General features: G+C 41.0%; 1 protein-coding gene across 2 annotated transcripts in view; it reads right to left on the bottom strand.

The window, feature by feature from the left end:
- UBAC2 (UBA domain containing 2) overlaps positions 1-18584 on the bottom strand; it is an 87949-nt gene that overhangs the window by 49723 nt on the left and 19642 nt on the right. The gene's annotated exons all lie outside the window — the stretch shown is intronic.

The following is an 18584-nucleotide window of genomic DNA, read 5'->3' as shown; positions in this document are numbered from 1 at the left end:
TGTGGTTCTGAAAGCTATATAGATGAGGAAACTGTAAGCAGCATGGTCATCTAGCAAAAGACAGTGACAGCAACTGTCTGAAGTTGTAAACGTGCCACCACAAATAACACAATTCTTGAAAGTGGTGACTCCTCTTAAATCAGCAAACTCATTAGTGTAAAAAAAAAAAAAAGGAAGGTTTTGAGCTTTTTAAAATAAACATTCCATTTAAGGAAATTTTGTTCTGAAATTTAAAAGCTTTTACATAAGTAAGGAATGAAAAGACTCCAATAAACCACTGAGACAGCCTGCAACATAGGAAAAATAAATAGCATGCAGCTGAAGAGAAGAAAAGCTTTGCCTAATATGACCACTTCTGGAGGAACTGAAAAGCAGTGACATACTCTGTTCTCTTCTATCACCACGTCTGTGGTACAGAGCAGGGGAACAACTGGAGATAAACTAAGGTTTGCATTCAGCAGTCTCCCACTGTGCTGGCTCAATACAGAGCCAGTGTGTCAACAGATACACGAATTACTCGAAAAACAACAAATTCATCTGAGTGCAATATTTCCTAATACGCTCTTGGCTAATCTGCAGCCTGCAGACTAAGACTGTAGTACAAAATAAATACAAAAAACTCTGCCAAGCTGCAACCCTTCTCTGAAGAAAAATGGGAATTACTGTTTGTGTAGTAAATGCTAAGATATATTTCCTCAATTTTTTTCCCCTTAGAATACTCCCTTGGCTTCCTGCAATGTCTAACTTTGGACTTCCTGAGGCAGATGTCTCATCTTTGCACATGACAGCCCTCAATCAATGTTTTCTTCCATCAGCCTGTCTAGTCCCTTTTTGAACTCAAAGAAAATATCTGCAACTGCAGCGTTTTGCAGCAAGAAGCTGCACAGAATAACTACCCATGGTGTCTGAAGCCATTTTTGTTCATTTGTGACACCTGCTAGTTTCATCTGAAGTCCCTTGCTTCTTGTACCAGAAACGAATGAACACAGTGACTCCCTATTTACCCTGTCCACAGTACTTTTGACTTTACAGACCTCCACCAAATCCCCTTACTTCAAGTTATCTTGTCTCTTCTCCTGTAAACAGTCAGATAAAAGCTGTTCACCACTTCATTCAAGCTCTAAAAGAAGGAAAGAAGGCAAGTATAAATAAAGAATGGGAAGCCAGCTGTGTTTGTGCTGTGTGGCAGAAGAGAACAGGGTATCTCTATACACATGAAATCAACAGCATACTGATCTACTTTTCTTACTATATTTGCATAAAGGTTCTCTAAACTAGGATCTTGCCACATGACTGACAAATTTGGATAACCTTGCTCCAGGGCACTAAATAAGGAAGAACTGGACTTCAATGGATTGGAAAAACGGACTCACAGGAGCCAGCCAAATGCAGAACAAAGCTAGAATAACTCCACACAACATTGGAGGCCGGGCATGACCTGGCTAGAAAACAGATTGGCAAAAAATTCTGGGCTCCTGGTAGACAGGTTAAAGAGGAGCTAACAGTGTGACTTCACAAACAAACACGGCTGTGTTTAAAACGAATTCTTTCCCCTCCATTTGGTACTTGCGAGATCATGCCTGGAATTCTGTACTAAGTCTTGGGTTTCCCAGTAGATGAAAGATATTTGGCATATTGGAACAAGCCCAGCAGACTGCCACCAAAAATGTGGAAGGAGCTTGCAGCACATGTTACTGGAGGAGAGGCAGAGGGAACTGAGATGGTTCACACTGAGAGATGTTACTGCCATCTGCAACTGCCTAATGGGGAGGTGCCACAGACATGTTTTATGAAAAATCCTTTCCTTAGGATTTTTCCTCCTGAGAAGCTGAGTCTTCAGAAATAAAATGTAAACAATGGTTATCTGCTGCTGTGGAATGCAACAGGTGGATCTTTGATTGGTCCACATTGGTTGTTTCTAATTAATGGCCAGTCACAGTCAGCTGGCTCGGACTCTCTGCGAGTCAGGAGCTTCTGTTACCATTCCATTCTTCTTCCTTTACTTGCAAGCCTTCTGATGAAATCCTTTCTTCTATTTTTTTAGTATAGTTTTAATAATATATATATATCATAAAATAATAAATCAGCCTTCTGAAACATGGAGTCAACATTCCTGTCTCTTCCCTCTTCATGGGACCCCTGCGAACACCACCACAGGGAGGGATACAGAAAAATGGCAACACCCACCAACAGGCAAAAGTTGCATCAAGGACCAATTAAACATTAAGAAGCATTTTTTCATCATGAGGTTAGTCAGACAGTAGGAAAGGTTCCACAGAAAACCTTTGAAATATCTGTCCTTAGAGATACTCCAAACCTGATTTGACAGAGCCATGCTGAAATTTGTACTTCCAGGGCTGGGCAACATAATACCCAGTGGCTCCTTTCAACTTGCCTCTGTTATGACCAGCAAATTAGTCCAAGTTAGACAGGAAAGCAACATGAAACTCAACTGCCTTGCAGTAAAACTAGCAAATTACATAACTTTAAAATCTTCTGGTCTTGTCCTCTACTTATGTCCTTATCAAAATGCTGTCATTAGCATCCTCCTAAAATAAAAGAAAGGTCAAGACATGGCACAGATTTATTTTCACAAAACTGCATTCATTTTTCCTCACTGCAAAAGTATGAATTTCTCCTCTTCCTCTTTTGTTTTCCTCAGTTGTGACAGATGTTGTGCAAAGGGCTAAACTAAAAAAAGAAAGTTTTGCACCTGTTGGAAGGCAGCAAAGTTGTGGTTATCCTATCCCCTCCAGAAAAGTATGCATTATCTTATACCATGCAAAAGGAGAGCTGTGTTCCTCCCTCTAATCAGCTACACTTAGCAGTTTCATCCTTCCTGTATCATGTAACTTTCAAGGGAAGTTGTGGTTAGTTTAACTCCAAGGCAGCCTACTTTAAATATAGAGATGCTGAAGACATTATTCTCAACTCACCAGCCAAGAGTAGCCAGACAGTGTTTTATTGGCAGCGACTGATACCAAGGGACTTAAGTACTAGGTATCTTAGTATCACAGCTCTGAAGTATGGACAGTTACAGCAACTCTGTCTAGAAGTAACAATGACAAATCATTGCTCCCAGTGGGACAGGGAGAGATGAACCTCCCCGGCCAGCTGCATGTGTGAGGCATTTTTGAAAAAACAGGGACAACTGAAGATTCCTCACAAGTTATCAGACTATAAAGACAATTCTGGGTCAATTCTTTGTTTTTGTCTTTCAAATAACATCAATGCAGCTATTCAAAACAACTTGAATACCCACCAGAACCTTACTGCATTCACTCAGATGGGGGAAACCCAACTATTTTAAATGTGCAAGGAGCAGCTACCAGGATAATCAAGTCATCTGAAATTACTGACATAATAGATTACATTGTATTAATATCATTAAGCAAAGGTGTTTTAGAATTTAACTCCTTTTAAGCCAAAGCTAGAACAGAAGCTCTCCAACTAACACACTCAGATGCCAGCACCAAAACTAATGACCACGAACACCAGGGGTGAGTGCAAGACAAGCAGCTCACAACTCCAGGTACAGCCAGGACACCTCTGCCCCTCCTTGCTGCTCTCCTGCACCATTCCAGCTGTTCAGCCAGCACCTGCATCCCAGGCCCTTGGCATCCCTATACCCAAGAGCACAGGGAGAGCTGCCCACAGCTGGCAAACCCAGAGGCCAAGCTCATGGCTGAGAGCAACCAGCTGAGGGCTGCTGCAGATGGAGAGCCCAGGGTCAGGGAAACGCCTCCTGATGTCTGAGTTGGTTTTACTGCCTCCACAAAAGGTCTCTCTACATGTCCTCCACTGCATAAGGCAGCTGAACTTGGAAAAACTAATTCCTCTGGCTACAGCCCTGCCTTCCTAATAGTGTGGCTGCTGGTAGTGTGGGACCACTTAACTGTGCAGCTCAGCATCTCTATTCAAGCAGTCAAGCACAACTGCCATCACAATCCCTTTGCAGTGCTTCTTGTGCTGCAGCTTGTAAATTCCTGCTGAAATTAAGTGATTACTGATTGGATTTGTAATTTTTAAATACCCACAAAAATAACTTTTGGAACAGACATCAATAAATAGTTAGTACCATAACGTATTTTAACTACAGACAAAGTCTCATTTTCATATGGTCCAGACAAGGTCTTCACAACATGAAAAAAAAGGGAAAAAATTCTCAGAAATCTGATTCAAATGCTCTTTCAAGAAGTGCCACTTTCTAGTCCCAAACAAAAACAGGAAACAAGTGTGCCTCACTGGCCACAGACCCACAAGTAGAAAAAGGTTTTGCTACTCTCTTTTGACAGTGTTACTCAACTTTGTGAACATGTCAAAAAAAGGTCCAGGCAACTAAAAACCATGACTTATACTCCATTTCATCTGATGATACAACACAACTGCTCACAGCAGGATTCCTCCATACACAGGATGCTGACAGGGAAAAATGTCAGGGTGTACAGGGAAGACACACCAACAACTGCAGAGCACCTCAGAACTATGCAGAAATTTTTATTTTAGTTAAGTGACCTTTGCTTAGAACAGCAATACTTCTTCTATTGATGAGAAAACATAAAATCAGCTGTATTTTGAACCAAAATGTTGGCAGTTGCAGAAATAACCTTATCAATAATGATTTACCCACTGTAGCAGACAGCAGTGGACAGTTATTTTGTGAAGAGGCAGTGACCCCCATAACTACTAGAGGTGCAGGCCACTGGATCACACATACTACATGATCACTACTTACTCAAGGCACACCTAATCAATATTATAATTAATCACTATATGCACAGTCAATACATAATTACCCAGTGTGCAGTCAATGCACACTGAAATAGATGTGTATAATGTAATGTCTCATTCATATGAATTATTATCTGAAACAGTTTTGTGACTGCAGCTTTATTAATGATATAAGAGTGTATATTGCTCCAGGGGGTCTTGAAAGCCATGTCCTTACTCCCTGCTGGGTTCTGCCAGTGACTGATCAACCTGTACTGTGAGATGACCCTGAAGGAATACAGGTGATGTCAGAGCTGGTGAACCTCACCACAGATGGGATCTGCACCGTGCGCTGCCCCTGACCTGAGCTCCAGCCAGTGCTGCAACATCTCATTGTTCCCAGCATTGGAAAAGATAAAGGATTTCACAACTTGCTATTGGCTTTTCTAGGCTATTAATGAACAGTTATCTGCCTTGCAAGTGTTTGTGCCTTTCTTACAGGGATTCAATCCTCTCCTCAGTGCAAAAGACCTCCTTGGTCTTTTATTTATCACCTTTTCAACTGCAAATACCAGGAGGATAAGGGATGAGTTGTAATTCTTTTTCTCCAAGAAGTATTCTATCAAATCAAAAAGACCAAAGCCACTGAGCTAAAAAATTTTAATAAGTTAATTTTTGTTATGAGCAAAATGAACAAACAAATGAATGATAAGGCTTTGTGGGAATAAAAAAGGAATAAAAACATAAGCAAATTACTAGTCATGGAAAACCAAACAGTGAGTGATCTTAAAATCTGTGAGAGACTCAAGCTGTGCTCTCTCTGAGAAAAACTGTAATCAAGCAGTGGTTGTAAGAAAACAAGGAATTATAATATGAAATTGAAAAAAACCCCACATTTATGGTCTAGGGATGGTAAAAAACACACAAAAATGAAGCCAGCAATTAAGGCTACATGAACTTGGGAAAAAATGGCTAAAATTTTTAGTGATTCCTCTCCTTCATATGTAAGAGCTTAAATGTTGGTGTAAAAAAATTCACAAACACATCATAAGCTGAATAAACTTGTGTTTTATTTGTTCAAAACAAAAAAAGCTCCCTAAATATAAAAATTCAGATTTTACTAGTTGAGAACTCTTATCTGTGCTTCCCAAAAAACCCCACTTGCTGGTCTTAGGTAACAACACCAAGCAAATCAAATACTATGGGCAACATCACAGTTGTTGGGCTTAAGTTTTACACTTTTAATAATTTTTAATAAGCATAAGATTCATATAATTCATATAATTCAATAAGATTGCCAGCAGAGTGGTTAAAATTCTCTTCAAATTTATGCTTTCCACTCTTAATATCTACCCCCCTCTTACAAAAACTGTTTGTACGGAGAAACAATTTCTGACTAAAATGTCAGGTATTTCTCTTAAGTATATTATTACAGAAAAAAAAGTCTGCTTTTATTTTTTTCAAGTTTTGTTAAAAAACAAAAGATAGCAATTTATCTTTTCCCTTCTTTTAATTTTTTTTTTTTTAGTAAGTTCACACTGTTGGGACATTGTGCAACTCTCAGTAGCAGCCAACTCAACCCAAACTTCCTTACCATTTCTGTTTGTTCACACATAACAAGAAAAAATTGAAACTGCCTCACCAAAGCATCTGCTACCCTGATTTTAACAGAAAAATACTAAATCACTCAGACATGCAGTATCTCATCATAATGTGCCTACTGTGGAGTTTCTTCATAACAACTACTGCTTCTAATAGCCCTTGTTTAAAATTATCCAGTGCAGAAATCCAATTACAGCTCATTTATCTTCAAAAAGAGTTTAGACAGCTGGCATTATTTAGCCAGGTTGGCAGAGACACATGTAATGTTTACCTCCATAAGCTGCTTACAGAGTGCTGACCACAGAGATTAATCCTGCTGCAGGGCAGACCAGTTTCCAATTGGAAAAAGTAGTTCTCAGGTCTCTAACCATGCTTGGTACTTTCCACCTAACAAAAGCAACTAAACAGCAAGTGTGAAAGTGATGAGTGCCTGCAATTACAAATACCACTCAATAATACGCTGAATTTTAAAAGCACATCTCATTTCAGGAAAGCCTTTCAAAGATGCTCTATCTTGTTTCCAGACATATTCAATCATTCGTAATTTTTTTTTAACTTTTTGCCAAATTACCTCCCACTGCTTTTATTCTCTAAATACTTGTTACTGAACATGAGTGTGCCTATCCGAGAGGTGCAATATCAGACTGACTTCACGTCCCAGCTGCAAGGCAGAGGCAAGTATCCTAATTAATGTGAAAATGGAGCTTTCAAGATCATCCTCAAAATCCTCAGCAAATCTTGACACCACTTAAAAAACACCTGATAATGCATTTGTTCTTACATGTGATATCTTGAATGGCATAACTTTGTACAGGGCAGAGCTTCTGGGTGATAATAACTCCTCTTACAATTACTAAAATCAGAGTTTGTGATACACCACAGAGAACCCCAGGTCAGAGGTTATGATCTTCTGCCTCATCTACCCTCATCCTCTGTCAGGGGTTACCAACTCTGCAGCAATTTGTGCCTTAACATCAGGCACCTGAGGCTGGGCTGATGTAATCAACTGTAAATCTTGTGGTACAGAGCAATGGAAAAAGAAAGTCCTGTTCTATCTCCCAGCTACATGTTTCCATCACTTTCCTTGCTCTGGTGTTGGTATGCATTCACCCCAGAAGTGAGCAGGTTTAAAAATTTAAGCTGGTGGGAAATTATCCCAAATGACAAAACATATGTATATATATATGTTTTATATTCAAACATTATCTCCTGATAACCACTGCCTGTAAGAAGTCAGATGACTTGTGCTGCAAGATGTAGATAGGAAAGTCCACGTGAGAGCCAACTGGTAGCTCTGTAAGCAGCAGCCCACACTTCAACCAGCTCGGCCCTGCTACAAAACTGCACCTTCAGCAGGTGAAACCAAGCCATGAGTGCTTGTTCTTGCTGCCTCCTGTGCAAGGCACTGCCAGAGGATTGGAGAACATGGCTGGGAACCATGGTTATGATTTGAATGAGTTCCATTCTTTCCATCAGTTGAATGCAAGTCAGAGCCCTCAGTTCAGGTCCCTCAGACTCCCTTACACTGACCAAGTGTCACTTTGTATTCGATATGGGTATTTTTTGTCTACCATTGCTGTCTCTTCTGCCCCATATGTTAAGATCTTCCTATTTCCCTCAAGACTCTAAGTATGTTTGGTCTCATTTTCTGATCCTGTCCCTTTTTCATCTCTTTTCACAATCAGTCCTATATTAAGCAGAAATTACTTTAAATGAGTCCCTGCTATACATTTTTGGCACAAGTTTTTTTTTTTTTTTTGATGGAATTAATCAGTGACAATCTAGAAGTGCATTACTTAAGGACAAAGACATTTCAGCTTAATGCCAGAAAGGTGGACTCCTGACTGTCTACTCCCCTTGTTTGTTAAACACAGTGTGAAAGGAGTGAAACATACCCTAATGTTTCCATTTGCTTACCTCAAACTTCTGACACACAGAAGGAGTTCAGAGGTAGATCTGAAGACAGAGATATGCAGACAGATAGTATGTCCCTGTCTCCAGTTATAAGCAAGAAGTCCTTTTTTTCCTTTGAATGAATCTTTGCAGGAACATTCACTGGGATTACTGCAAACATTCACTTCTTTTAACCACAGCCCAAAAAAAAAGTTACTTGAAGAAGGAATGTAGTGATCCCACTGCGCAGCCCCAGCCTTGTGTTTGCCCCGAGCTCCCCTGTTACCTCACAGGCTGCTGCTTATTGTGTCAGCCTGTACAGAGACAGTTATTGCACCGAAGAAGCAAGAAAAACTCCTGAACAAACTTTAGAAATATAAAAAGAATAAAGTACTTGATGTCCAGGAGGTAAAGAAGTGCTCCAGTTCTAAAAAAAAGCAGAGTCTAAATGAAACACCAGCAGGTTGATTTTCTGACAAGTGATACAGGAATGTGGGATGAATTCTGAGGAAATCTTAAAAAAGAAAAGAGGAGAAGCACAGGATGTTCTACTTTTTCAGCCACACAGGTTTCAATCTTCTTTTAAACTTGTGGCAGAGCACACAACCACCAAAACACTATCAAAAGGTGAAAAAAGCTGGTGACCACAGCCTCAAAGAGCTGTGATGTGAGGAAAGATTGCATCAAACAAACATCTCACTAAGAAGAAGGATCATTAAGTGAAGGCAAGACAAACAAAGCCACCTCTCATCAAGCCTTTGCTAAAACCTCTGGTGACAAGAAATAGAAAAGCTCTTCACAGAAAAGCACAGAGATTAATGCTGAGTATCCCTTTATGGAACTGATTTTATTAAGTGTACAAGACACAGAAATAAAAAGCTAAAAAAACTGAACTGAAGTTTTAAAATTGAGAAACGTATTTTGTCTCATACTGATGGGAAATCAGCTCACTTATGAACAACAAAGGAGTAAGTGCTTCTTCTTAACTGTTTCTCAATGAAGGATTTTAGTGGACATGCTTTATGAAGCCCAAAAGCTATCTGCAGGCCAGAAGAAATTTACAAAAAGCAAAGAAGTAGATGTGGTGTGACTGCATTGCTAGCTGAGATAGTCCTGAACAAAAGCTCCCTCTCAGATGGAACACTGTCATCACAGCTAATTCATCTACATCCTGGCCAATCTCTGTGTATTGTCAGAAAACTGGAAAAAGTGTCTGTAAGAATCTGTGCCTGGTGGGCTGTTTCGGTCCAATCTGGCCAGCTATGGACCCCAGCCCACACGATCTTACACAGGATAAAAGGAAAAGATGAGAAGCGCTCTTCTCCACGTGGGGACAAAGTCTTAATTTTATTTCCTTGATAGGAGACACCAGATCATCCAGGTGACTCCCCAGGTGAAGAAAAGAGAGAGATGCCTCATGGCGGGGGGGGGGACTTTTAAACTCAAGGGAATGGGGGACGGAGGAAGAGGACCACAGCCAATGGGATACAAGTGAGGAGGGGGTGAGGGGAGGAGTAAACCTGGGACAAACCATCACCACCAGAGTTTCTGGGAGAGGGAAAGACCATGGGATATAAAAGGGGAATCCCATGAGGACACAAACATACGATTCTGTGCAATAGTACAGAACCCAGTGCAAACCAACTAAATAACTATTTAGTGCAATACAACAGGTGTCCGCATATCTAACTGGTTCCAGAACACAGGAAAACATTTTTAAAACAGCTCTGAGAAACCTCAGATTTCCTGCTTGTGACACACCCAACTGAAGCATTCAAAGTTCCTGTCAATAATTTGTCAATACATAAAATCAGTTCCACCAAATGATCAGTATCCCTAACCAAAGCTGGAGAGTGATGTGTCACCCTTCATGCCTGTGTAATGCACCATGGCACTGTCAGCTTTAAGCTGTACCTGGATGGACAAAGGGACCACCCAGCCTGAGGTTGCTGTCTAGCTGATATACAGATGGGCAAACTAAAGACACAGGGTCTCTGTTCCTCGAAAGATGTCACAGGAGGTTCCTGATTTAGGCCACAGAAATCTGTGACTGCACACTTGGTAATGATGACAATAGGCTATAATCCCATGGGCACTGGCTTTACCACCACTGTACACTCACTTTCTCAAACCGTGCCCGTGTGCAAGGCAAGCAAGGAGCAAAATATCACCTATGGACACGGTGCCAAGGCGCTCACAAAGACACATCCAGAAGGATGTGAGGCTGCACACCACAGCCTGAGTGAAGTGCCTGCCCTGCAGGCCTGGACAGGGATAGTCTGGAAGCAAACTCATGCTTCTATGAGGGACAGCCAAGCCTTTTATAATCTTTCTGAATCTAAAGAGAGCTGTCTAGCAGATCTTAAGGATCTTGACACTTATTCTGGTAAACTGCCACTTGGGAGGCACTCTACTGAATCAAGAAGAGCAGGTAACCTCATTTAAGATAAGCACCTACTTCAAAGGCCCTTCAGACACATATAACCTCAAAAGTAGAACCTTATACTGGGAATGATCCAACTTGTAATGGAGAGAGCTTTAAACTCTAATACATATACTTTTATTCTGCAAACTTCTTGCCTTAGAGAAAACATATTTGATAAGTAGTGATTCAAGACCCTGGCATGTTACACACCTGAATTTCCAGGGTTAAGATTTCATTGACTTGCTTTTCATCATTATTAGATTCACAGCTGTTCTTACTTCCCCTGAGAAATATTTTCAAAACATGCAGATGCTACCTGAACTTATAGCTCCCATAACTTCACCTGTTTAATATTTCCTGGAGTAAAGGAAGTGCAGAGAACCCCCTGTGAGCATTCAGTCTCACAGAATCCTTTCCATGGACAAGTCTGGCTACATGACAACTGCCTGTGCTGGAGAGGGAGAGGTGGGCAGCACACATGAATGAGAGCTGTAGCCTTTCCTACCATCTCCTGATACCTGATCCTTCACTGCCTATGAGCTCCAACATTTCAGCACAGAAACCCTGCTTCTCTCTACACTACTGATCCCACAAATGGCTCAGATCACCCAGGCCACACCTGAGTGTGGTGGGATGAAGAGGGTCTTCACTCCCAGCTCCCATCTGATACAATCATTAAATGATCTTATCAGGATCTGTATTTAGCATAATGCTTGGGCAGAGTGGAGCCAAAGTGCAGCAATTAATGTTGACCCATGTGGCAAAACACACAAGCTATTTTTGCCTCATTTACTATGACCTATTTTCATGGTAGAGACAATAAGTTGAAGCTAAATACAGAATGTGACTCATATATTCCGTGTTCGATATTTTAAGCATAATTCTGTAGAACAATTAAGTTATTGGCTACTCCTCAGTCCTCTTCTACAGTAAATATTATTAGTAAATGTTGTGCTATTTTTTAGCTGAGCCATTTATTTAACTACTTTTGTACTCTTGGTAAAAAAATCAAATTTCTTCTAACCACATTATGATGAGGATATTGTAATAGATATCATAACATATCTTCAAAGGCTGAAGACTAGTAAAGGGAGGTTTTAATGTTTATCTTATTCACACAGTTTGGCTTACTTCACAATACTTAAACCTTAAAATGCTTCCCACCATTTTAGGGCTTTTTAGTCAAGAGACCATTCACACCTCCTTGTGTGAATGGCTGTAGTTCGACTTTTCCAATGAGTAAGTACTGTAAGGCACAAGTTGCTGGCAGGAAACTCTTTAGCTTGTTCATGATAAAACAGAAACAAAATAGAAAAGCTGTAGCAGAGAAGTGATTTCTTTGCAAAACAAACTTCCCCATTAAGACCACCATATAACTCTTTTTCTCAACTACAGACCAAGGTATTTGAAGCAAAGTGATGACTAAACAAAAGGGGAGTATTCAGTAAGCATAAAATAAAAGCAAAGAGGAAATTTTAAAAGATGTTGTTACTTATACTGGAAGTCTTCAAGGTAATTTAACTCTGAAAAAGAGACATTTTTATTTCTAAATTCTTTAGAGAAACAACTGCAATACTTTTTTAATTAACTGTACACAATATCTTCTGTTTCATGCACATTTGTTTTTTAAAGTCTCAGTCATAAAAACTGTACCTTCTTAGATACCACTGAACTTACTGAATCAGTTTCTGTTCATTACTTTGGTAAATCAAGAGGGCTTTCTTTAAAGCATTAGTCACTGCAAGACCTTCTTTGTGAAGTTACTTCATTACCCTCCTCATCTGTCCTAGGAGACCAATCCTAGCACCACACTCCATTGTGCAGAAGGCTACAACAGGCAGAGTATCTCCTCACACTAGCAATGTCTTCAACTGCTGTGAAGAATTAGTCATTCATTTTTCTTCCTTCTTCTTCCACTGCAATCAAATAATTAACTGCCCTACAAATACAGGGAGAGGGAAGAGATTCAAAGAACATCACTGGAATGGAAGCAGTTCATTCTGTGATGGAGGACAATATCATTTACATGAAAGGATATCAGATCCTTAAAACAAAATGTAGCAATGTATCCTCGTAGCAGAACTAAACAGGAGACAACTGATGTTTCTAGGATGCAATGACTCCTTTAAGCTGGTTTCCCTTCAGATCAAATGACAGAGGGCACTGCAGTGAGCCAATTTGCAAACAATAGCTGAAATGATAACTTGTACAGAATTGTTTGGCACAGACATCTACAATTAGCTGCAGGATTTCCTTTTAAATTCCAGAGGGACTTCCACATCCCCGTCTTTCTTTACTACGGCTGAACATAACGAACAAACAAGGTGTTCCTAACTCCGGAAAGAGGAAGGGAAGAGAGGGGAAAAAAAAACGCAGGCTGCCAGTAAAGACAGAAAGAAAGCTTGATCATGGCCCACGTGGACTGAAAATAACCTTCAAGGGTCAACTGCTAAGCTAAAAAGGAGGCCCCTATTCCCACATAGGAAAGAAGGCATTGTTTATTTTCATGAAAAATTTAATCATAAAACTTTCACAAATCTCCTTCTGGAAAATGGAATGCTGTGCAAAGAGAGTCGTTGCTATTGTGTCTTATTTTAATAAAGACATATCAAACAAATACAACAACAAAATCAGAAAAAGGATAGCTTAAAAACACAGAGTTGCTTAATTTCTATTATTAGTTTATATCCTTGTGCTGCATAACAAAGCCAAAAGAAGAATGGTAAATGTTTCCAGTCTTTCTTCTCCTCCTCCACTAGGTGTCTTCTAATTCTTGACTTTTTCGGGGTAAACTCAGACTATGCTCAATAAGAAAGTCTTTGCTTACAACTCATTCTCAGAATTGTATCTTAATGTACAGAATTAATTGAACAGAAATGCAAAGGGGAGACCTGGATGAAATGTAACTATTTGAGCAGCAACAGAATTTAAAGTTCCACAACTATGGGAACAATCACAGCTTCCATGCCACATGGTATGTCCCTTTCATAGGAGAGACAAAGTGGCTTTCATTCTTTATAATCAGTTTTCCTGAAAAACTGGCTAAGTAGTGCATGTGTATAAAGGAATTAATCCATCAGCCATTTGTGCCGTTCCAAAGATGAGTTGCTATGCTTGCTGAAGATCCGCAGATGGCAGCATTGATGCAGTAATTAGTCCTCACCACAGCAGAGGTCAAATCAAAACCATTTCACCCAACTGTTCCGTATTTGAGCCTAAACCCCATTTTCCAGAGTGAGAAATCCTAGCACCAGGCAGTACAAGCACTGGGCCAGGAATTGTCAGGCAGTTAAAGAGAAGCCACATCCAGGATCACTACTACAAGACACTGTGTCAATCACTCACTGAATAACTGTGACAGGTTAGGCGCCATTACCTTGGAAATAAACTACATCATCTAGACAGTAATGAATGCTGTGAACCACGGGCTGCTGGTTCAGAGCCAGCCAGAGCTGCTGTTCACAGTTCTTATGGTCACCTCCATATGCTGCCAAATTTGAAAGAAGAAGGAATACAGAGATGTCCAACATCCTGCCACCTTTACTGCCCTTTCTTCTCTCACTGTTCCTGGTTCAAAACAAGCTTTGCACTCCCTCTCATTTCTGCTATTTGTGATATGAATTTGGTGGCCTCAATCATCAGACAGCACATGGCTCAGTTACAAGCAAATAAAGGCAATGTCCTAGATGTTCTAAGACTAAAATAAAAAAGCATTGACAGGCAGTATGATTTGGAGGCAAAGGATGAAAGTGGTACAAAATACGGAACACACAAGTCCCAGTTCAGTTTCACTGTTCCATCCTATCTTAAAACCACTTTTACCAACACAATCTCTAAGGATAAGGAAAACAGCTGCTTAAATTATTGAACTTTAGATTTATGCCCTGACTTACTCTCCTAGGCCTCTTGTCATGATAAAGCTTGGGATTTTCAGCCCCTTCCCTTTAATGTGCATGTGTGTGTGTGTGTGTCTAAAGGAGATACAATTTTTGTAGTTGAACAGTTAGTTGGGAAATACAGAATCCTCTGACTGGACGTAGCTCTGTACCTGAAAAGACAGTGACTCTGAAATCACCTACTTGCAGCCAGCTCTGCTGTCCACCATAGCCAGCTCAGAGCACAAGCTGCCCTTGTCCTGGTGCTCTGAGCACACTCACACTCAGCAGCTCTTTAATTTTCCTCCAAGGACAATGCTGAGCCTACACAGCAAGCAAACCTGCCCAGCAGAGCTCCTAACCAACCAGATTCACTGCTGTGCAGCAGGCACCAGGCTGCTTTGTCCCAGCCTGGATTATGCCAGCCCCTTTATCATCCTGATGTTCCTCCTGTGTCACCTCAACTCCACCACAGCACCCCAGGCTTCACAACCCCAACACACTGCTGCTGGTTCATCTGTGCCAGGGACAGGTGGTGCAGGCAGAGCAGCATTAGGAGACCATCACTTCTGCAAAGCAAGCTATGTGCCAGGGTTGGGAACACACTGTAAGGCACCCTTGAATTTGAAGTGCTTATTCTAATCCATACAGCCCACTTTCACTACAGGTACTTTTGATTAAACCCTTCACTGCTCTGCTAAAGCCAATGTAGCAATTTTTAATTGTTTAATTTCTGATAACATCTACTTGGGATAGTTACTGACAGACCTTGTCCAAACTCCTGAGCTCTGGAGGAGTCAGAACAACTCTCCCTACTCCTGCACTTGACTTCATCAAAGGAATCTGAGTACATGCAGGTCCAAATAAACCATTTCTTTTGAAACACTAACTCTATTCCTGGGAGGCATATCAGGTTTCAGAACAATACTTCTTATGCACCTGAGACCTTTAAGAGCAGTTTAATAGTAAAAACATCACATATGACATACTTAGTAAGGAAAGAGTATTGGGAAAAAACCCTCTCCTAGATACTTCCAAACTGGAACTAACTAGTTCCTGACAATGCAGCTTTAAGAAAAGAAAATAAAAAAAGTTGAGCATTCATGCCAGTTTTTAAAAACTGTGAAATATCTGTCATGAGAATTGTGCACTTTTTGAATTAGGAAAGCTGCTTCCCAAAAAACAGAAGACAGGAATTTGTCAAAGGCAACGTGGGGTCATCAAGGAGCATGGAACTGTGCAGGTATTTGCCATGAGCTAATATTAGACCATGGACACTCTGAGATTGCTGGTGTGTAAAAGACCACTGTCTCCAGCCCACTACCCCACTGTCACAGACATCTCAGAGATGCAACTTTCACTTTAATTAATTCGTAAAGTATTGTTTCTTTCAAAGGCTGACTGACAGTGATAAACAGATGAACTACAGGCCAGATGCACTGTATATTTTTAGGCTATTTAGTGACACAGGGTGTGTCTTGGCTGTACAAGAGGTGGTGTAGGGGGTGGAGGGAAGGGAGGAGGGGTAGGAAAAAAACGAAATTACCCAGGAGAAACATGGAATGTTGGTTTTTTTTTTTTAAGGGAAAAAACAAGATCTCCTTCCTCAAACCATACCATGTACTAGCAAAACAGGGAAGAGAAAGCTCACTATAACAGTAAGTAAGACATGTCAGGTACAGCTAAGTAGGCTGCAGTTCTCTTAAGCTGCTCCCTTTTCCATTCCTTCAGCTCTGCTGCACACTGCATTTATACCTCCTCACACATGAGTGGGAGAGGAGAGATAGTTGTGCCATGACACAGCCTCTGAGTATCACACACAGCAAAACTGGAAACAACTGCAATAAGTTTATGCATTCAGTGCTAACTTTTAACCAGTAGTTTATTCTTTAGTATTCACTGTGGTGAACACAGTATGGGAATAAAAAATGAGGCCAGTTTTCATTAAGGTTGAGAACAGTTACCCAAAAGTACATGTGAACTCACCCACAACAGCAAGCCAGTAAGTTAACACGCTGACATGGGAGGGTTGCTTCCTGCACCACTGGTGCAGTGAGCCATGCAAGAAGCTTCAGTTCTTTCTTTTCAATAGATCCCAACAGTGGAAAGTTTGAAAGGAGAAGAACATGAGCTCAAGCCAGCTCCCTACCAAACTGAGGCACAGGGTAATCCTTCTGTCCCACTGTGTGCAGAACTTCTCTGAATCAGCTGGACAAAGCTTACATTACACAGTAAGTGAACAGGAAAAGCAGACTTTTCTGTACCATGACTAAACCACTGAAAGAACCAGCAGTGCATTAATTCTGCAAAAGCAACAGCATGAAGGCAATCTCTTTAGTGCTGCACTTTGAGGTTGTTGCAAGTGATCAAACTCATTTCTTATGAGGCTTACTACCAGTCAGTGAAGACACCATGGCAGACCACATGCACTCTGCCCTATCCTCAGACAGGAAGCACACTGGCTTAGCTTTTAACTACTTAAAACCAGCTTTAGCACAACATAATGCAACTAAAATTACCTTGTCTATTGCTCAAAGTTCAGAATAGCAAAAGAAGACCCCAGATGGAACTGAGCATTTAATTCAGTAGAGGCTGGAGCAGAGGAAGTACTCACCCATCTGTGGGAAACCAATGCAAGGCACTCATTTCTAGCTGATAAAACAGCAAAGGAAATAAAAATAGAGCCAGGTGCTTCCTACAGCAGAAACCAAAGTAACAGGGGAATGTGGCACTGCAGAGCAGCCCACTGCCTCTCACAAACCACAGGCAGCGCAACTTTTGACTTGGGTGTTCACCTCCAAATGCTTAGCACCCTGCAGCTGCAGCCAGCTAAGCACCTAGACAAGGAGTATGCAACTGCTGGTACTGCAAACACCTCTTTTCAGCCTCCTGCTGCCAAACACAGCTGCCTCTCCATGCCTGGGGGAAGGCCTGCCAGCCTACAAGCAACAGAGAGGTTTGGCTGCCTCTTCTCCACCAGGAAGGCTGTGAAAAGCCTGAGTGAAAGCAGAACACACACTGATATGCTGCAGCAAACAAGATGGATGGCTAACCTGCCAGCAGACTCAACTGGGCTGCTGCTGGCCACCTGTGTAAACTGTGGGATTTGATCTCAGTTGCCCTCACAAGGCATGACCTCCCTTGCAGGGTCAGAACATCAGCCACCCTCCAGACAAAATGACACAGCTACAATAGGTCACACTTTCCACCCTCCCCCAAGCAGACAACAAGCCTATAGACAACTCACAGCATATGGGTTCTCTGATCCCAAACTCAACATCTGCCTGCCTCCTATTAAACCCAGAATCCCTTTTGTACTTCCTCTTTTGCTAAGGGAGGCACTTGCTGTCCACTTGCCTGTTTTGGCATAAACAGAAATGCATAAACTGCATTCACAGAGCAGTTCAGCTTAGAAGGTGCCTCCACAATTCTGTATTTTTACCCAAAATAAAGTACTCTTGCCCAGGAGAGTGCAAAAGTCCAGTTCTTCTCTTCCACAAGATAGACATATGGCACTGAATTTCACTGAACAGTTGAAAACAGTGCTTTGTTCTGCTGAAGCATGCTCTGGAGCTGCTTTACTAATCATAAAGCCACTGAAGAGTTTTCAGCACTGGTTAGCCCTTTTAAGATACGCCTTAGTCCTAAAATATTAAGTGCTTTTAAATAAATTTATATTTCCCTAGGGTGATCTGGGAAGGATTTGCAGCTCACTGCATTTAAAAGGCCTTTGGAAGGATCATTAAAAAACAAGTTTCATATTAGTTCCCCTGAACAGAAAAAAACCCTAAATATTTAAAGGTAATCTACACACCAAAAATCATGCCCAGGTCCTTCCCTATAATTACTTTAACAATCACACTGACCCATGCAGACACCTACATGGTAACACAAACCCATTCAGCTGATATAAATTACATTATTACAGTAGAGAGGGGTTTCTTTTCCCAGAAGTTATATTGAGCACTAAGTGAGGATAACCTACCCACATTAGTTTTACAGTCAGTGAAGAAAGACGTTCCCACAAACAAACCTGATTCTGGCAATTTCTGAACTGCAGGGCTTTGTTGCTTCTGGCA

The sequence above is a fragment of the Ammospiza nelsoni genome, chromosome 2, assembly GCF_027579445.1.
Source record: "Ammospiza nelsoni isolate bAmmNel1 chromosome 2, bAmmNel1.pri, whole genome shotgun sequence".
Classification (NCBI taxonomy): Eukaryota; Metazoa; Chordata; class Aves; order Passeriformes; family Passerellidae; genus Ammospiza; species Ammospiza nelsoni.
This window is presented reverse-complemented; position numbering and strand designations above follow the sequence as displayed.